A 6130-nucleotide genomic window follows, 5' to 3' on the forward strand; every position below is an offset into this window, starting at 1 on the left:
TCAGCATATGCCCCCCAGCAATCTGGGTCCTCATTTTACTGACCTCGGAAGGATGGAAGGCTGAGTCAACCATGAGCCAGTCAGAATCGAACTCCTGACAGTGGGTAGAATTAGCCTACAGTACTGCATTCTAACCACTGGGCCACCATGACTCTTAAATAATGAGAAGGGAAGTTTTTCTTTCCTACCTTCAGATTCTGTTTTACAAAGCCTGCTAAATTCCTAACCCTAGCCTCCTTATCTCAGGGACAAAGAGATATAAAAATACCACAGTAAGACTATAAAATAGCTGTTGGGAAAATGGTCTAGTTTCTCAATAGTCTTTCAATTCTTGGATGTACTGTAACAGGAATTTCTGTCAAAACACTGTTTGGTTATAGGCACCCTATAACAGATTTTTCTCAGAGTAGAAATTAATTTAAAATGTAATAGCAGAACAACAGAAGCATAAAACCAGAGGCAGTAAAAACAAATTTGGACTAAAGTACTTTCAGTGACAGGGAAGATGGAAGGTCAGCATCTGGCAAGGCACGTTTTTTCCCCCTCACAGCATAAAGCTATATATTATTCACCAATATTTTGTTATCTTAATATGACTACACTAGAGCTCCCTAGTGTATGAAGATGCAAGATAGTGGCATTATTAAAAAGCACATTTGCTATTCCATAGACAGAAAATTAGTATGTTAGTAATATATGATGGGCAGGTATACAATGAGAAAAATGTCAAAACTAATGAAAACACAGGGAATAGTAGAAGACTTTGATGATAAAGAAAGAAAAGATTAATTGCTGACAATTCTGGTTTCAGAACGAAGGAATGCTGAACTATAGCAAGGAATGGAGGCCGTAGAAAGAAATCCCTATCACAGAAAATAGGTGCCCCAATGGGTTTAAGAAATCTGGCCAATATTTTCAAATACAAATATAATTAATATTACAAACTTTTTTTAAAAAGGTAACTGTCACAATTTAGAACGCTATAGAGAGAATATATAGTATTCATCAGGTTATTTAAGGATGGATTTTGTATTATGAAAGCTAGTATAGGTGGCCTCGCTTAGTGACTGTTCAGAGTTATGATGCATCCCCCAAAGGTACTTATGACCTGGATTTGAAGCTCTAATGTCCGCCCCTATGATCATGTGATTACATTTGGTGCACTCAGCAACAAGCTCACATTATGGCCATTTGCAGCATCCCACAGTCACATGACCTCAATTTATGAAATTTTTTTTGCAAGAAACCTGTGTTTACTTTTGGTTTCCAACACAAAAATTGCCCATTGAAAATGAGGGATTTGTTTAATGACTATAGCATTTGCTTAATGACTGCCACAAAAAATCTCATAAATTTGGGTCAGTTACATGATGATCCACTTAATGGCCAATATGACTTATGTTTATAATTCTGAGCTCAATTATTCTCATAAGTCGAGGACTACCTGTAGTAGGTGGGAACATTCTTTCCTAGTGGATTGAAAAAGCAGTCGAGTGTCTCCCAGAGTGTGTCTAAACAGGGCTTGTAAACATTTAGTTAGCCTATATAAAACATTTACAACCCGATCATTAATTATTGATTGTTATTTAAAACCAGAGTTTTAAAAGATAGAAATGTAAAATATAATTACAAAACGTTTTTTTTAAATCATGAGATTACCATATTTTGATATTCATGTATATTTTATTGCAGTAACCATATAATTAATTAATTCATTATTTGTATATTTTAAGGGATGCCAAAATAATCTCAATTTCATTAACTTTAAGCAAAATATATTCTTTCAAAACAAAGCCCAACAATATTTTAATATAGATGTATATTATTTAAAACATCTTAAAAGAATGTGGCCTGTCCCTTGTGCTGTTGTTCATTAAGCAATGCTACTATTTCCTAATCTTGATTTACTTTTGCTGTCCAAGGGATAATAGGTATCCTTTGACCTATGTATTAGGGTTAATACATGATGATCAACAAATATGTTCAAAATGTGCAAAAATTGAATTTTAAGTTACCGTACCAATATTTTTTTAGATTGCAAGAACCCTTTGTTTGTTTGTTTATTGGCAAGATGGTTTAAAGAATGGCATGCAAACAAATTAAAAAGCAGGGATGCCAAGAGCCCTTTGATGTGTGGTATTTCAAGTGTTTACATATTAGCTACATACTGCTGTGGCCTCATAATTTCAGAGGTCTTCAGCTTTTCCTCTATAGCTAAGCCAATTAACTTCTATCTTTAGAGGAACTGCGATAAAAATAGTTTTGTAGTGTTAATGCTGGAACTGCAAGGCAAGTAGATTCCCATTACTGAGAAGTTATGCTTTACCTGGCTTATCAGCTCCTACTGTAAAATTTTTGAAAATCATAATCAAATTCAGAGAGAAAGGAGAATGGATGGGGGGGGCAGATGTTTGAGGTTCTGTAGCACAGATGTTTTGTTCTTCTCTTCTGTTCCACTTTTCCCAGTATGTAATCTTGTCATAATGCTCAGTTAGCACATTTAATCCCCCAAGACTGTACAGACATCAATCATATTTATTCCTGGTCTATGAGGTCGATGGTATAGTACAAGTAAATCCGAGGCTAACATATACAATATGATTTACATTTCTGTTGCTAAACCATACCCAGCTTTTGGGATAAATTTATCTAGGTTGCTGAGTAAGTGAACAAAAAGAGCACTCAGAACTTTGATAAGAGAAGTAAACATGATGTGTGGCGTCTGAAGAAAACTAAATAAATTGGAGCAAAAAGATTGCTTTCATCTTACACAATAAGATGAAAGTACATAAAATTAAATAAAGATGCTGAAAGAGGAAAGAATTCTCTATAAAGGAAGATAATAAAACAAATAAAAACATACAGGTATGAAAATGAGAAACAAGAGAATTAAAAGATATTCTGCAGTACTAGAATTCAAAAACTGTTTTGAAGCCATCACAAAAGAAATATATATTCTAAGTATTCCGATAAACAAAACAGATACTGCTGGATAGCTCCCTGAAAAGAAGGTATATAATATAGATTCTAATGAATCAGATACTACATATTACATCAAGATCTGAGCAGCATACTGGAGAGAATTCAGATAAAATGGAACAAGTTTTAAGAAGCAGGATAATTTTTGTCAGTGCTATGGTTTTGTCAGCAGGCCTTTGAGGACCACAAATGGACGGGAGCCGATCAAGTGGTTGATTTTATTGTGTTGCTGCTACCATAGAAGGGAAGAAGGGTTATGGAGCTTTGTGTTGCAGATTTGTAATGTTATAAGCCATCCAGAATCACCTGTGTGTGAGTTAAGTGACCAATAAATTTGTATAATAAATAACATAAATAATAATGAGGGGATTAAAAATTAGGTTGAGAGGTTAAAGGAACTGAGGCTTCAAGGCTGTCCTTATACAGAAAATGGCCAAATTTGGTTCATTATCTTCTTAGAAAGCTGCATATAGAATAATGGATTAAATTGCATGACATAGATTACATTTGAATGTTAGGATTTTTTTTAAAAAAAGATAAAGTTAGTTTGACAGAGAGATTGTAGTTGCATTGCAGCGAAGGTTGAGATACATCTGCCACAGATGCTTTAATCTGGATTCTTTTGAATGAACTAGTTGAATTCAATGGTCTACACAATCTCTTCCAATTCTAGCATTCTATGATTCTGTATGGCTGCCATTAGCCATGATCAAGTGCCATAATAATGTGTTTGTTGTATTTTTAAGTTACCATTTTCATTGGAATAAAATAAATTTAAGGAACAATAGATTTCCAGCTACTGCAGAATTACAGCACTTAAAATCTCATGATGACTGAGGCTGCTCAGTTAGTTTAGATAGTTAATTTCAGCAATCCTTGAAGATTGATAAATCTCTTCTCCTGGACTAAATTTAGGCTGAGATAAGTGATAATCAATAAAGTCAGTGTTTTTTTTGTAAAAAAAAAAAAGGTGCCGGAATTCACACATGTCATACAACCTGCCTTGCCTACCCTACAAGGTTTCATCCAAAAAAGGTGCTGGAACTCCGTTCTGGGCGTTCTATGACAAAAAAAGCCCAGAATAAAGTTATGCTACCACAGACCCCATGGTTTTCTTATTTTGCGTTACTTAGCAAGACCTGCATTACATTTTTGGATAATATAAGGTTTTAATTTCATCTTTCAGATTACTTTCCTTCAGCAGTCTATGATCCTATACTACAGAACACAAAGTGTATTTGGCCCTTGTTTCTTTGTATTAAGACAGATTTCAGGTCAGAGGACAAAGGGACTATATCTTATCTTCAGAACTGCATCTCCATCTGGTTACTATCTCTGCTCTAGGAATCACAGAATTGGCTGTGATGGACAAAGAAAATTCTTGTAGACAGGTGTGTTTTCCTATTTCTTTTAAAATGGAATAATGGTGGGTGGGGTTTTTTTCAAACTAAGAGTGCAGTCTATATATGAACCTGGTGACTCATTCATATTGCCTGATATTGTGACTTCCTGGCTGAATTCTGATTAGTTGATTAAATGGAACAGAATGGGCATACTATAGTTTTGAGATCTGACACAGGAATACTTAACATTTTCTGATTTGTTTAACTCTCAAAAGTCTGATTGAAATGCATCTAAACATCGTTGGATAGATTCATGTGGTAGGAGTAAGGGAAGAATAAAGAAAATAAAAGCAAAATTTCCATTAATTTTTAATTACAAGAAGATCAGATGAGAGCTTATTAACTCTCTTAAAAGTTGAACATTGAAATGTTCTAATGAAAGAACATATGGCAAATTAAAATTGACAGTGTCCCCAGTATAGCAACTAGCAGGAAGCTCATAGCAATTAGTCCTCCTTCTTTGCTTCCGCTGCCTGAAATCATTAGAGTTTCAAATACAGAGAAAAATAAGGCTAAAATTGGACATTTTTACAAAGAAATTTTTGGGTACATTATTTAAATCACTTTCCATTACAATCCCATTATTCCCAATATAAACAGAATTCTTGACACAAGAATTCAAATATTATTTTGTTACATTGAGCATATCACAAAACAAATTAATCAGATGTAAGCCAAGTAGCAATAAATAAATATTCTTTAAAAGATCCATTTGGTACTCTGACATGAAAATGTGAAGCAAATGGTTTATTAGTCATGCAAGCAAGAAAACAGAAATCCTAAGGTTGTAGCCACATTGTGAAAGTAACATCTAACCTGATCCATCTAAATTGATAAGTAGAGTTTGCTAATGACTCCCCTCTCCCCCAGCATGATCTTAAACAAATGTCAGGTCACTTGTTCCTTCACTAATATGTCTGAAGGCATTGAGATGAGATGGCTTTAGAGTCTTAAATGAAGCCATTTGTCTGATGGGAACAAATCTATCAATAGAGGCAATATTAGCAAAATTATATCAAGCAAAACAACTTTGCAAAATCTGATTTCAATTTCATAGCCATATTGTAACTTCAGGACCCCGAAAATACAACATATTTGTGGGAAAGGATGTACATGCCAGAATTAATACATCCTGCACTTATTTTTTTTCTCTTCACTTAATTATTAGGAGCAGAAGATGCATATTTCTGATATTTATTGGCTGTTAAAATTTCAAGTGAATTTCTAAGAACATACTTTAATTTTCTACCTTAACTAGAAAATCTTTAATATTGCAAAAACACAAGGGAAGTACTTTCTATTTAGATGTTATAAATGCACTTAAATGAAGTCAACCTGTATTCTCGCCAAGATGGAGAATAAGCTACAGGAAGTGTAGAATAGAAGAAAAAAATAGAAAAACAGAAAAAAATAAAAAAATAAAAGTATATAAATAAATGACTTCTTTCTTACTAAAACAATTTTAGTAATTTATCACCTTCTCTTAAAATTCATCAAATAATCTTTTCTTCCCATATTTCATGTCTTACCTATAAACAAATCCTTAACTCTGTCATTTAGTCTTGGTCAGCAAAAGTCCATTAAGAGTTATCAGAGATAACAGCATATCTATTTTAACCTTGATAAAATAAACCAACTTAATAACCCCATCTTTTACTTTTAACAATCTTGATCAATAATCCCTACAAATAATATCCTAGAACTTGATTTTATTTTTTTGTTTGTCTCTTCTCTTAAAATCCTTCGAA

Source organism: Protobothrops mucrosquamatus, unplaced genomic scaffold (assembly GCF_001527695.2).
Source record: "Protobothrops mucrosquamatus isolate PMUCROS unplaced genomic scaffold, P.Mucros_1.0 scaffold2716, whole genome shotgun sequence".
Taxonomy (NCBI): Eukaryota; Metazoa; Chordata; class Lepidosauria; order Squamata; family Viperidae; genus Protobothrops; species Protobothrops mucrosquamatus.